At 40.5% G+C, this 15,531-nt stretch overlaps 1 protein-coding gene across 8 annotated transcripts in view; it reads right to left on the bottom strand.

The window, feature by feature from the left end:
* LOC111956711 (catenin delta-2) overlaps positions 1 to 14,740 on the bottom strand; it is a 145,832-nt gene extending 131,092 nt beyond the window's left edge. For 5 of the 8 annotated variants that reach the window (XM_023977248.2, XM_023977249.2, XM_023977247.2 and 2 more), the window contains exon 1: positions 14,514 to 14,739. The gene's annotated coding sequence lies outside the window, so the exon portion shown is untranslated. Of the gene's footprint in view, positions 1 to 14,513 lie in introns of all 8 variants that reach the window. The other 3 variants (XM_023977244.2, XM_023977246.2, XM_070436808.1) reach the window with 2 other exon arrangements.
* Between the last annotated feature and the right edge of the window lie 791 nt (positions 14,741 to 15,531).

Below are 15,531 nucleotides of genomic sequence, written 5' to 3' on the forward strand. Positions count from 1 at the left end.
AAAAAAGCTTGTCCGGAGAAGACAAAGTGAGTGCTACCATCAGTCCTGTGTCATGCCAACAGTAAAGCATCCTGAGACCATTCATGTGTGGGGTTGCTTCTCAGCCAAGGGACTGGGCTCACTCACCATTTTGCCTAAGAACACAGCCATGAATAAAGAATGGTACCAACACATCCTCCGAGAGCACTTTCTCCCAACCATCCAGGAACAGTTTGGTGACGAACAATGCCTTTTCCAGCATGATGGAGCACCTTGCCATAAGGCAAAAGTGATAACTAAGTGGCTCGAGGAACAAAACATCGATATTTTGGGTCCATGGCCAGGAAACTCCCCAGACCTTAATCCCATTGGTCAAACTTCAAGAGGCGGGTGGACAAACAAAAACCCACAAATTCTGACAAACTCCAAGCATTGATAATGCAAGAATGGGCTGCCATCAGTCAGGATGTGGCCCAGAAGTTAATTGACAGCATGCCAGGGCGGATTGCAGAGGTCTTGAAAAAGAAGGGTCAACACTGCAAATTTGGACTCTTTGCATCAACTTCATGTAATTGTCAATAAAAGCCTTTGAAACTTATGAAATGCTTGTAATTATACTTCAGTATTCCATAGTAACATCTGACAAAAATATCTAAAGACACTGAGGCAGCAGACTTTGTGAAAATTAATGTTTGTGTCATTCTCAAGCTTTTGGCCACGACTGTACATGTACATAATTACTTCAATTACCTCGACACCGGTGCCCCCGCACATTGACACATTGACTCTGTACCGGTACCCTCTGTATATAGCCCCGCTATTGTTATTTACTGCTCCTCTTTAATTATTTGTTATTCTTATTTCATACGTTTTTAGGGATTTTCTTAAAACTGAATTTTTGGTTAAGGACTTGTAAGTAAGCATTTGACTGTAAGGTTTACACCTGTTGTATTCGGGGCATGTGACAAATAAAAGTAGATTTTATTTGAGACCAATGTCTCTGTTTCAAGAGAGCGCTGCATGACAAGACCAGCAGCAATTGCAAAATAAAAGTTAAGAGGCAAAGATACGACAATCTAATAGCAATTCGGTGTTATGGACTGTACTGTAGCATTAATATTTTTTTATGGCTTACGTACGTATGTCCTCAAAAATAACTTCACTCCATCTCAATCACTTAGGCATCCAAGGTACTGTGAAAGATCCTGGGCCCCATTATGACAGAGTGTGCTAAAGTGCCTCATGGGTGGTTCACACCTAATGTCATGCATAAGCTGAGTTCCTGTAAATACTGTGTGCTCCAGTGATGATGATGCTGGAGGGTCAGCTAGTGCTCCAAGGCTTTAACTGCTTGACCAACTGTACTACTACTACTGCTGCTACTACTGCTGCTACTACTACTACTACTACTGCTACTGCTGTTGCTACTGCTGTTGCTGCTGCTACTACTACTACTACTACTACTACTACTACTACTACTACTACTACTACTACTACTGCTGCTGCTGCTGCTGCTGCTACTACTACTACTACTACTACTACTACTACTACTACTACTACTACTACTATTACTAATGCTACTACTACTACTACTATTACTACTACTACTACTACTATTACTAATGCTACTGCTACTCTGCACCAGAGAGAGTAGGTCAAGCACGACCACTGACTGTTCATGCATTAATGAACCAAACCAACCCTTGGCTATGTTGAAATTTAAGCAGTTGAGGGCTTAATCACCCAATGTGAGGTTGGGGATGTGAAGCCAGTAGTAGCTACAGTAGCTGCATGGCCTGGTTTTCTTCCAGCCCAAGGCTCAGCTTCCCTGCTGAATGTTGACTTTACATGAGACTGTGGTGGGAGCAGAGTCCCTGCATATAATCACGATAACAGAAGAATACCCAATCAACGTTCATTACATTGGTTGGATGTTGGATCTCTTACTAAAAAGGATATGCATTGTAACCCATATCAACCTTCTTGCATAAACTTCTTTATTATAGGACATTACAACACCATGCCTATCTATCTGCATCTTGAGATAATGTGATCAGTGACATGGCTGTGCCTACATAAGTGGTTGGAGAGAACGTTGCCAGAGATGACCCCTGCTGGTCAGCTGATGACAGGACAGCAGGAAATAGAAGACCGGACCTCGGGGCTGAGTCAGAGTGGGTAGGAGTGGGGTAAGCACCATGCTGCTAACCTCCCTGTTGCAGTATCCACAGCACTGCCACATCCCCACACACACTCCAGCCATGCACTGTATTGTACAGTAAATAAACTGACCTTGAAGCAGGGACACATTCAAAATCCACCGTGTTATTGATGGATATGCAGCTCTGCTCACCAAAGTCCCTCTGCTCTGTGTTACTGACATGATTCCTTTGAATGTTCTTTTTTCACATATGTAGCGTAAAACAGACCCTTATCGCAAAGCAATACCACAACAATCTAATGTTGATGTGCTGTTGTGAGCTGGATGTCATAAACTGAAGGGATTTGGCATGGGCCCTCAGATCCTCAATAACTTGTACAGATGCACCATCGAGAGCATCTTGACTGGTTACATCACCGCCTGGTATGGCGACTGCACTGCCGGTGACTGCAATGCTCTACAGACGGTGGTGTGGACAGCCATCACATCACTGTGGGCGATCTCCAAGCCATTTAGGACATTCATACTAGGCAGTATCTGAGGAAAGCCTGAAATATTGGCAAAGACACCAGTCACCCCAGCCATAGACTATTCTCTCTGCTACCCTCCAGCAGGCGGTACCAGAACATCGGGTCTCGGACCAACAGGCTCAGAGACAGCTTCTTTCCCCAAGCAATAAGGCTGCTGAACAGCAAAATTACAGCCGCCCACCCTCTCCCACAGACTATCTGCACTGACTCTATGCTCACTCACAGGTCTCTACCCACACACACCTATACTAACACTATTGCACACCACGCATACACTCACACACACATACGTACTGACGCCACACACATACACTCATCACAATGCACACACGCTGCTGCTATATTGATTATTATTACCATGACCATTTATTCTTCTACCAGTCCCTTTTTAACCTGTTTGCATGTACATACCTACCATAATAACTGCAGTACCCCTGCACATTGCAATAATGGTTCTGACACTGACCTGTATGTAGCTTGCATTCTCATGTTTTTTTCATATTTCTTGTGTGTTTTCTGACCTATAGTATTACTTTAGATTATTTCCTGTATTTTATCTCACCTTGATACTGAATAGTGAATACTGCATTGTTGGGAAAGAGCTTGCAAGTAAGCATTTCACTGTACTGTTTTACAAACAAAAAGGTGTAATGGACCGCACTTAAAAAGATGTTGCATAAAGCTTACTTCATTATTCGATTTTTTTCTTCACTGCATCAGGGATATCGTACACAGATGTTTCGGCTTTACATCCTTCTTCAGTGTGTAGGTACAATTTTATTTTAATTCATAAAAGCATTTTGTAGGGATCAACCGATGAGCATCAGGTGCTTCTAATCAGGGTTGACACTCATCTGCCAATCAGGGATGTGGCTTTTCTGGTCTACCTGTATACAAGTTAGTCACAAAGAAATACAGAATTATAGGCTATGGGAGCGGGCACGTAGGGCAATTCATGAATCAATTGGCTTTGGTGTCTGCTCATTTGGATACATTATATCAGTTCATGAGATAGCTTACCACAAAGGACATCAGGCTCAGCCGTTCAGAAATAGGGCTGACTCAAACGATATGCAAAATCTGATATGGACAGTGTTCTTGTATAACAGTCTAAATTTGGCCTACAGGAAGGAGGTGATTCTTCGTTTAATCTAATTCTTCATTTAAACCGCATGGAGATACAGAATTTAATTTATATATACACATGGCTGTACTATACTGTTTTACACCTGCTGTATCCTATGTATGTGACAAATAGACTTTAAAACTTGAACTAAATTGACATTGATCTCTGTATTTGTCGAGATTGGAGAACATCTAGATCCAAATATACCATTGCAAAAATTCCTTAAATAAAAACGAGCTGTCATTACAAATCAGTCTTCGTTATAGTAATAGGTCCAGCTTTGTTTTAGGACACTGCTGTTGCTCTAAATAAGATCTAAAAATATAATCAACATCATGGATTTCTACAGATCCACTGAGTGAGCAAGAGTGTTGCTGAGTGACTTCGCCACACAAATGTTTTGAAAGGTTGTGATCACACTGCAAAGACTAAACAGGGAAACTGCCTGAGTGACACCCACACCCTACTATTGATGTTACACGGCTTGGCTATCCCAACTTCCAAGTGGGACTTCACACTCGAGACCCCTGCAGTTAGGCTGCTAACCTATGGCTAGATTGGTAGACAATAAGATTTCCGTACTGGTCATTTCCATCTAAAAAGGACCCATGAGCACCAACATGTGAAGTTCATAGGAGGATGTCAAATTGGGTGTCAAATGAAAGCAAAGAGTATCTCTTTTTGTTGAAATTAAGGAATATATACATTTCTCAACAATTTCCATCCTACAAATGTGGAATACCCAAGCTGACAAGGTGAAAAATCTGCTGATGTGCCCTTGAGCAAGGCACTTCACCCTAATTTGCTCCAGGGCCACCGTACTACTATGGCTGACACTGTAAAACAACACATTTCACTGCAGCTATTTGGTGTGTAACAATTAAACTTATTTTTACTGAACTATACTGTACTACACGGTTCTGTGCTCTACTCTTCTGTACTCTACTGAGTTCTACAGTGCTGTACTTAGATGTCAAAACTTGTGAAACATAGGCGTCTATGATTGGTTCAGATTTGTTCCGGCCAGACCAACCAAATTTGGTCTTGTTTGGGGGCAGAGCTCATTAAAATAATTTCCAGCGTGTAGAATAATACCCAAATATTCAAAGGAGGATATTGCTTATATATATATACACCTTCGTGTACCTATTTAGGATACATCACCATGAATTGAATAATATTAATATACATAATTATGCATTTCTGTGAATAATATTAATATACATAATTATGCATTTCTGTGTAGTACAGATCTGAAATTATGTTACCGGGTGTAAATCCACTTCACTTACTGTAGTTTAATAACCAAAATAGATTTTTTTCTAAGTTAATGTGTCATGTCATAGCTGACACCCCATTCGATCTGCAGACATCATTGAATCTTAATTCAGAGCAGATATTCAACAGAGACTTTTGAAAAGTAAGACACAAAAAACTGAAGGAGATTTACCAACATTCTCTTAATACATCTGCAGTTCTTCCAGTAAATGTATTTTTGTAAAATGTTCAGTGGAAATTGTTAAAAGTAGTCCTTGTGCATAGAGTTGTATGGTTTGTTAAACTTTGAAATCAATGGTTTTTGTTAAGCATACATTTTAAGTGAAAAGTGAAAGTCTCAGTGCAATTTCGTTACCGTGGAATTACTACAGATGTAGAATGAAATTGGAAAAAACTTGAATTTATAACAAAGCAGTGGCTACATCCATAATAAATCAGATTTACTTTGAAGGTCCCAAGCAGACATGACGTCATTAGAAAATTCTCTGTGGTAGCATCAAAGCATAAAACTACACTATGGTACTGTTCTCGCTTATACATAGGATATCATACAAGCATGATAAGAATATGTATGTTCCATATACTGGATTTTCATCACGAACAACAAAAGAAGTGGTGATGACATGAAATATGGATGGAGCTCAGAATAAAGAAAGAGAAATCACATCAGACAGATCACACATGAAAAAGTCATGCTTCCTTCCAAACAACTACAGAGGGAAAAGTAGCATACAGCTACTATGTATGCAATAACAATAGCTAGTAGAGGTCGACCGATTATGATTTTTCAACACCGATACCGATTACTGGAGGACCAAAAAAAGCTAATACTGATAAATCGGGCAATTTGTATATATATATTTGTAATAATGACATTTACAACAATACTGAATGAACAATGAACACTTTAATTTGAACTTAATATAATACATCAATAAAATCAATTTAGTCTCAAATAAATAATGAAACATGTTCAATTTGGTTTAAATAATGCAAAAACACAGTGTTGGAGAAGAAAGTAAAAGTTCAATATTTGCCGTGTAAAAAAGCTAAAGTTTAAGTTCCTTGCTCAGAACATTTGAAAGCTGGTGGTTCCTTTTAACATGAGTCTTCAATATTCCCAGTTAAGAAGTTTTAGGTTGTAGTTATTATAGGAATTATAGGACTATTTCTCTCTATACCATTTGTATTTCATATACCTTTGACTATTGGATGTTCTTATAGGCACTATAGTATTGCCAACCTAATCTCGGGAGTTGATAGGCTTGAAGTGCTTCAAGCATTGCTAAAAGCTGCTGGCAAATGCAGGAAAGTGCTGTTTGAATGATGAGCCTGCTGCTGCCTACCACCACTCAGTCAGACTGCTCTATCAAATATCAAATCATAGACTTAATTATAATATAATAAACACACAGAAATACGGGCCTTAAGTCATTAATATGGTCAAATCCGGAAACTATCATTTCGAAAATAAAACGTTTATTCTTTCAGTGAAATACGGAACCGTTCCGTATTTTATCGAACGGGTGGAAACCCTAAGTCTAAATATTGCTGTTACATTGCACAACCTTCAATGTTATGTCATAATTATGTAAAATTCTGGCAAATTAATTACGGTTTTTGTTAAGAAGAAATGGTCTTCACACAGTTCGCAACAAGCCAGGCGGCCCAAACTGCTGCATATACCCTGACCCTGCTTGCACTGAACGCAAGAGAAGTGACACAATTTCCCTAGTTAATATTGACTGCTAACATGAATTTCTTTTAACTAAATATGCAGGTTTAACAAAAAATATACTTGTGCATTGATTTTATGAAAGGCATTGATGTTTACGGTTAGGTACATTGGTGCAACGATTGTGCTTTTTTCGCGAATGCACTTTTGTTAAATCATCACCCGTTTGGCGAAGTTGAAGTAGGCTGTGATTCGATGATAAATTAACAGCACCACATTGATTATATGCAACGCAGGACAAGCTAGTAAACTAGTAATGTTATCAACCATGTGTAGTTAACTAGTGATTATGTTAAGATTGATTGTTTTCTATAAGATAAGTTTAATGCTAGCTAGCAACTTACCTTGGCTCTGTCACGTTCCTGACCTGTTTTCCTTTGTCTTGTATTTATTTTAGTTGGTCAGGGCGTGAGTTGGGTGGGTTTGTCTATGGTTGATTTTCTATGTTGGGATTTTTGTGTTCGGCCTGGTATGATTCTCAATCAGAGGCAGCTGTCAATCGTTGTCCCTGATTGAGAATCATACTTAGGCAGCCTGGGTTTTACGTGTGTTTTGTGGGTGTGTGTTTCCGTGTTTGTGTTTTTCACCACACGGTACTGTATAGGTTTCTGCACTTCGTTTATTTGTTTTGTAATTCAGTGTTCAGTTTTGTTATATTAAATCATTATGAACACTAACCACTCCGCGTATTGGTCCGATCCGTCTCGCCTCTCCTCGTCCGAGGAGGAGGACGAATATGAAAACCGTTACAGGCTCCTTGCAGCCCCAAGGTCATTTTGATGCTGCACTCGCGTAACAGGTTGTCAGCCTGCCATGCTGTCTCCTCGTGGATTATAATGTAATCGGCGTCCAAAAATGCCAATTACCGATTGTTATGAAAACTTGAAATCGGCCCAAATTAAATCGGCCAACCTCTAATAGCTAGTCCTCATAGTCCTAATGATGGTAAGGGAAGATGCAGTTAGTTGGGTATTCGCCTGATGTTTTTTAAACTTAATAAATGAAAAACTTATGATAAAAACATGCCGTGGAGTATTTGGTGTGGTCCATATACAAAAAAATATGAGCGCATGATCACTGCTGTCTCTCATATTTCATGTGTCAGTGGATTTTATAATCAGAAGTGAAAATGGTATCTGAACACAGCATGTTTCTACATCCACTCTACTCCACTAATTATAAGAACTATAGTCTGGGTTTCTAATGATGTCATGTTCATCCTGCTTAAAAGCAAAAACTCAAACAGGAAGTACCAGTGACGCGTTCAATACAGAAATGGTATGATAAAGCGGATGCTATCCTACAGGACTGTTTCGCAAGCAGACTGGAATATGGTCCGGGATTCATCCGATAACATTGAGGAGTTTACTACATCAGTCACCGGCTTCATTAATAAGTGCATTGACGACGTCGTCCCCACAGTGACCTTACATACAGTACCAGTCAAGTTTGGACACACCTACTCATTCAACGTTTTTTTTTTTATTTGTACTATTTTCTACATTGTAGAATAATAGTGAAGACATCAAAACTATGAAATAATACATATGGAATCACATAGTAACTACAAAAAAAAAGTGTTAAACAAATCAAAATATATTTTATATTCTTCAAAGTAGCCACCCTTTGCCTTGATGACAGCTTTGTACACTCTTGGCATTCTCTCTACTAGCTTCATGAGGAATGATTTTCCAACAGTCTTGAAGGAGTTCCCACATATCCTGAGCACTTGTTGGCTGCTTTTCCATCACTCTGCAGGCCAACTCATCCAAAACCATCTCAATTGGGTTGAGGTCGGGTGATTGTGGAGGCCAGGTCATCTGATGCAGCACCATCACTCTCTTTCTTGGTCAAACAGCCCTTACACAGCCTGGAGGTGTGTTTTGGGTTATTGTCCTGTTGAAAAACAAATGATAGTCCCACTAAGCGCAAACCAGATGGGATGGCATATCGCTGCAGAATACTGTGGTAGCCATGCTGGTTAAGTGTGCCTTGAATTCTAAATAAATCAGAGACAGTGTCTCACAAAGACACGGTATTTGGAACCAAAAATCTCAAATTCGGACACTCATCGCACCAAAGAACAGATTTCCACCGCTCATATGTCCATTGCTCGTGTTTCTTGGCCCGAGCAAGTCTCTTCATCTTATTGGTGTCCTTTAGTAGTGGTTTCTTTGCAGCAATTCAACCATAAAGGCCTGATTCACCCAGTCTCCTCTGAACAGTTGATGTTGAGATGTGTCTGTTACTTGAACTCTGTGAAGCATTTATTTGGGCTGCAATTTCTGAGATGCAGTTAACTTTAATGAACTTATCCTGTGCAGCAGAGGTAACTCTGGGTCTTCCTTTCCTGTGGCGGTCCTCATGAGAGCCAGTTTAATCATAGTGCTTGATGGTTTTTGTGACTGCACTTGACTGACCTTCAGATTGACTGACCTTCATGTCTTAAAGTAATGATGGACTGTCATTTGTCTTTGCTTATTTGAGACGTTCTTGCCATACAGAGGGTAATGTGTACGGCCCAGTACATCACTGGGGCCGAGCTCCCTGCCATCCCGGACCTCTATACCAGGCAGTGTCAGAGGAAGTCATAGACTGTTCTCTCTGCTACCGCACGGCAAGCGGTACCTATGCACCAAGTCTGGAACCAAAAGGACCCTGAACAGCTTCTAGCCCCAAGCCATAAGTCTGCTAAATAGTTAACCAAATAGCAACCCGGACTATCTGCATTGACCCTCTTTTGAACCAACTTTAAGTCATCACATACGCTGCTGCTACTGCTTATTATCTATCCTATTATGCTTATTATCTATCCTTTACCCCTACATTTGTACATGTCTACTTCAATTACCTCTGCACATCGGTAGTGGTACCCTGTGTGTACTGTATACCCAAGTACTCATTGTGTATTTATTCCTTGTGGTTATCTTTCTATTCTTTTTCTATTTTTCTCTCTGTATTGTTGGGAAGGGCCTGTAAGTAAGCATTTTACTGTTAGTCTACACCTGTTCTTTACAAAGTATGTGACAAATACATTTTTATTTGATCCTCGTGTAGAAATATGTTGTGAAAATAAAGAGGGAAGATTAGTCAGTGTCAGAGCAGCCTTTGGAGAGGGAGGCTAATGAAAAGAGAGGTTAAGTCCACACAATGGCTGAACTCATCTTTGATATCCATAGACCTGACTGCACTTCCTACTGCAGGGGTTCCCAAACTGTTTTTCGTCCACGACCCCATTTTGATATCTGAAAATGTTTGCGACCCCAACCATGTGAAAAAAAGTATGCAATTAACAGCCAAAGTTTACTTTGTTTACTTTTTCATTTGGGGCTATGGGAGTCAATTGCAAAACATTCTAACAATATTTCTGATCGTCTTCTCAACTTACAATCACATACTTTTAATGTGGGGCTATGACAGTCAATTGCAAATTAATCACTGATGAGATGGGTGTGCTTGATATATGTCGTGTCCAAGCTTCTCAAAGTCAGGGGGCGTGATCAACAGTGCCTCACCTCACCTCTGCTGTCACATCCAACCTGGATCGATATTTGGTTTTAATTCAGACGAGAGCACTGCTGAATCCAGCTTCACACAGATATGAGCTGGCAAAGGGTACCTGAGGGAGACGGCAGGGTATTCCCTTTGAGTCAGGAACCAAAACTCCTCCGTAATAAGCTGTGAATGCTTTGTCTGCAGCATTCGGTCACATGACAGCTCGAAAGGCCACACTTGACTGCTGCACTTGAATCATTCCGATTCAAGTGCAACAGTCAAGTGCGGCCTTTTCCCACGATCTAAGAGCACTCTGATTGAATTTAATCTATTAGAATTCAATCATTTTCATTCAATTTTATTTAGTTTTTGGAAATTCTTCCGCAATCCCATTTTCATATCAGGGGACCACATGGGGCCACGACCCCTAGTTTGGGAACCACTGTCCAACTGGGTGGGTGGGTGAGAGAGAGTGAGAGAGAGAGAGAGAGAGAGAGTGAGAGAGAGACCCAGCCCTTTCACTCCATGACACACTCTTGTTCCTCCAACAACCCAAACTGAGATTTATTTATTTATTTTTAAACGAGAGGAAACAAGACCAGGACAGAGTGGACAAACTGTCCGAAAAGGAATAGAGTGTTCTATACAGTGCAGTATAATAACTGTCTTTTTCACTCCATAATAGACGGTGCATTAGGCTAAATCTACTGCACCTGACACAAACAACCAAAAGTCAGCAACAACTTGGCAACCATTAAGGGGCATTGATTGATTGGGAAAGCAAAACAGCGTGGCTTTGAGGCATGACCTACAATATGCCCAGTGGGCTTACAGACACTGGCGTAGCGCAGTTTCTCTTGACCCCCACAAAGTCAGAATTTGCTCCCCCCTCCTTAAAAAAAACCATATATTGTTTCTATTTAGAATGCTGGCTGGCAGCAATAATGTATTTACTTGTTCAATAATTAAAGTGGGAAACATTTGCCACTGGGTCTCTGGCAGTCATCATCTTGGTTTTCTGGGAGAGAAGGAGAAGGAGGGCTGGAACTCTCACTAGAAGAACTGTCACTAGAGGAGAAAGAGCAAGGCCACTGTCATTACAGGGCTCGGGCAGTGAGGTCTCTGTCGGGACTGCTAGTGCTAGCTGCTGCATAAATAGGTCTACTAGCTTCCACCTGCCATGGTGTTTTGTCATTCGAGGATGAGGTGGTAGCTGATGTGGTTCTGTAATCTTCTGTAATTTTGCACAAGCTTGATCAGACAAAGCTTTTATGCAGCGTTTTTGTGCACCACTTGGTCTTGCCATTTGTTTATCCATCTTGAACAACACATTCAGTCTCCATCCGAGTCCGACCTGATGAACATAACTTTTTTTTAAATTGATAGTTAAATTAGATGAGGAGGCCAAGAATGGCTGGCACCGGCGCCGCTGAGAAATTGGCTAATTAGATACATGACAACTATATTGTCTGTCGGTCTCACCTACTACCATGTAGAATGGACAACATAAACACTTCACTTGCTACATGTGAAAATTAAAAAGGAGGGTTACTGTCAAAATGATTTATAAAAAATATTATTATAATAATTAGACATAGGTGTGCGATGACGAGCTTGTGGTCCCCTCCCCTCCAGGGCCGGGTTCCGCTACTCCAGTACTTACAGAAAAAGCTGTGTGTCACAATCTCTTACTAACAATCTGTGACATACATCCAAGCCTGCCACTTAAACTGAGAACACTGCAGACCAAAATACTGACTTATTCCTTTGATAGACAATGTGTCACTGTCTCTCATAACGTGACAAACTGTTGTGCATGACACATGGTGATTAAGAAAACTAATCTAGAAACTGATGCATTGGTTAAATGATCCTTCACAGATAGGCCCAGCCAGCCCTACCACTAATCAGCAGTAACACAGATGATACCATGAACAACTACTGGTTACTAACTCTCTTTTTTAAAACCAATCCTAATGTGGTAAATTCCGTGCACATGCAGCACTTTAATAATYAATGATAATAACGGCACTCTGCTAGTCTGAAATGTCAGATTTTTTTTACTACTACAGCCAATCATGGGATTGATGACCTAGGCCTATGTCCATTATCTTCCATCAACACAGGGAGGGCTCTGAGGCTGGGGTTGGGGACTGGGAGTTGGGCTGGGGCTGAGACAGACAGACCATGATATCAATCTGCCGCTTGGATGATTGGAATACAGCCACCTGCACTCAGACGACAACTCATTTAACACAATTCCCTTGATGAAAAAAAAGCTTATCATACAAGCTCATCAGGTCAAACAAAGGATGATTCAAATTGATAACAAATCGGGTGACACCGCTTTAAAACCCTATCTCCCAGTCAACTATAAGTTGAATGTCTTCCTTGTATCGAGGATAGCAGAAAGATTCTGTTTGACCACCAATTAATGGGAACGAGCCCAGGAGAGAACGGAAAACTTACCATACTACCACCACAACCTAGTCTCAGGAATCCCGGACTTAGGGAACATCAGTACATTGTGGGAGGCAACCCGTCTGTCTAGAGACTAACCACAACCCCTACTCTGTGGCTTACGTCTCTAACCACTGTCAACAAAAAAACAAAAACAGAATTGAATAAAACAAATAGGCTGGGAATAGTTGTGGCATTTCAGATATCTATGAGCCTACATTTCAGAAGTGCAGAGGGATGTCTAGTAGGCTATGTATTAGCCTATACTATAGTTTCTCTACAGTACACCATATATAATGATACCAGATCTCATTGAGTAGCCTACAGCCAATGAATGGTCTAGCCTCTCCGCACTGACTTGCCTATCTACAGCCTCTGCGATCATTCATCTAGCCAGCCCCTCAAAATTATAAGTCAAATGGAGGCGAGGCAATTGGATGGCAGCTCTTCTGACTTTAGCCCCCATTTTTCTCAATCACTGAACCAGTAAAATCATGTATCAAATCATCCTGTCCATAATTGAGCCAACTCTAGTAGGCCTATATAAAGAACCCATTGGCAAGTCATGGAATATGCCAAGGTTTCTGGGATACATATACACTGTATCATTGACATTGATGACCCAGTGAGAGCCAATAGTCCCTTTTGTTGGCCCTAGGAAAACAAGCATCATAATTGTCTGACCAGAGGACGTGTCCTATTGAAGATAAATTGTTTCTATCAAGGACTTATGATTTGAATATGATTTGTCCATAAAATATATCACATTTTGACTGAGTGTTTTCTCCATTTACACACAAACAAGTCTGCAGAATCTTGAATTATATAAATGTCTAACCTTATCTATAGGCCTGGACTACCATTTATCAATAAATTAATTCATTCAATGATGTATATGGTTTCAACATGGCTTATTCCTTCAACTTAAAATCACCAGTGTTATTATTCTTGATAGAGCAAAACACGCGTTTGACAGCTTTTTAAGTAGCTACAAACCATGAGCTCAATTTTGGCCCCAAATAAATGGAAACAATTCTATATATGTAGCATAGGAAAAACATGACTGTTCTTGCAATATTCATGCCAGGCATTGCAGTCCATACACGATCAAACCCGAGCATCACATGCAAATAAAAAATGAGGGCATTTGTATATGGAATTGATCTAACTGAGGTAATGCATCCTATTCAGATAAATAAAAATGATGAAGATAGGCTACCTTTGGTGATGAAAGACCTGTTAGTCATACAAGACATAACCATGCATAGTCATGGAAACCTAGAATAAGATGCTTATTCATAGGGGGTCATCATCAGCTATGAAAACGAGACATTAATCTCACCATTGCACCTTTTTTTTTTTTACAGCATTGCATTACAAACAAAAGAATGACGGTCATCTGCGATCTGCTGTCGACCAGTATATTCTTATAAATATATCGTTGAAATGTAGGTCAACCATAAAGTAATAGTTTCTTCTTGTTTTGCATCCACGCCATTTTCAGTCAACAATCAATGCAACAACCTATATATAGCCCACAATAAACCAAAAAATATTACACTTTCGTGCGCTGGAAAAACATCTGTCAGAATAACAAAAGGCAACAAAAAAAATATTACAAAGGCAAGCCAGAACCAGCGATCTTCCTCCCTTACGAGACGAGTGTCAAATGCATGCTGTTTTGTAATTGTGCTGTGTGCATGGAGTGTATGACAGCTGGAAAAGCAACTGGAATGACATTGCGCTTACTGTAATATATCCAGGGGAACCGCGTTCTTCTCGACTCCCCTCGATTGGTACCCAAAATTCAAACCATGTAAAACATTCCTAACGAAGGGTCCGAAAACATTACGCTCGACGATGGTGTTTGCCGAAAAGACAGCATCCACTGAATGGTCAAGAGAGACCTCTGTAAGTGCGGGGCAGGGTAGGGAGACCAATTCGCTGCGGTGTGCAGCAAAGAAGGCAGCGGCGCTTGCTCTCTACCATCCTCCCCAGTCTGTAACATCCCCCTTGCTGTCAAACAACATTGTGCAGCTCAAGTACGAGTATAGGCAGCGACACCTGCTGGTGATGCACGGATGAGCATCTCTTTCTCTCCCACATTTCACGGCATCTGTAGACTAGTCTAGGCTACACAGCCATACAGTTAATAGGTATAATCTGATCTAACATGGTCTACTCTTCTCTTCTTACTAGTTCTTACTTTGAGCTGAATTTACTAAACTCAAGATGTCCGTACGCTATATCATAGTTATATAGGCTACTTATTGCTTCAATGGAAATTAAAATGAGGTGTCCATCCATTTAGTCCATAGGACCTATTGATCTGTAGGTGTCCATTGTGCATATGATGTGATCGACAAAGATTACACTTTTTTTTAAAGCAAATGTCTAATAAGGATCTATTTCCCTCTCCACTCTCCTAGGCATCCCTCTATTGTCTAGCTCAACCTAGTTTAGATGACATCATCTGTCCCCCAGGCATAGAGCACCAATATGACTACTGTACAGATGTGGGCCAGTCGCCACCAGTCAAATGGGCACACCACTGAAGTAGACAGCTACATAAGTAAGCCTAATGTTAAAAATATTTGTATTTGTGTCGGGGTGAGTGGATAGAGGTTTTGAAAGTTGATAAAAAGTCCTACCACCCACTCATAATTTAACCCCTTTTGAAAGAAATAAATGCATAAATATGCATTACGTGGAGGTTTGCTATTCCTTCTGCACACACTTCCAAGGTGAATGGCCCCGAGGGAGCCTG

Source organism: Salvelinus sp. IW2-2015, linkage group LG32, assembly GCF_002910315.2.
Source record: "Salvelinus sp. IW2-2015 linkage group LG32, ASM291031v2, whole genome shotgun sequence".
Lineage (NCBI taxonomy): Eukaryota > Metazoa > Chordata > Actinopteri > Salmoniformes > Salmonidae > Salvelinus > Salvelinus sp. IW2-2015.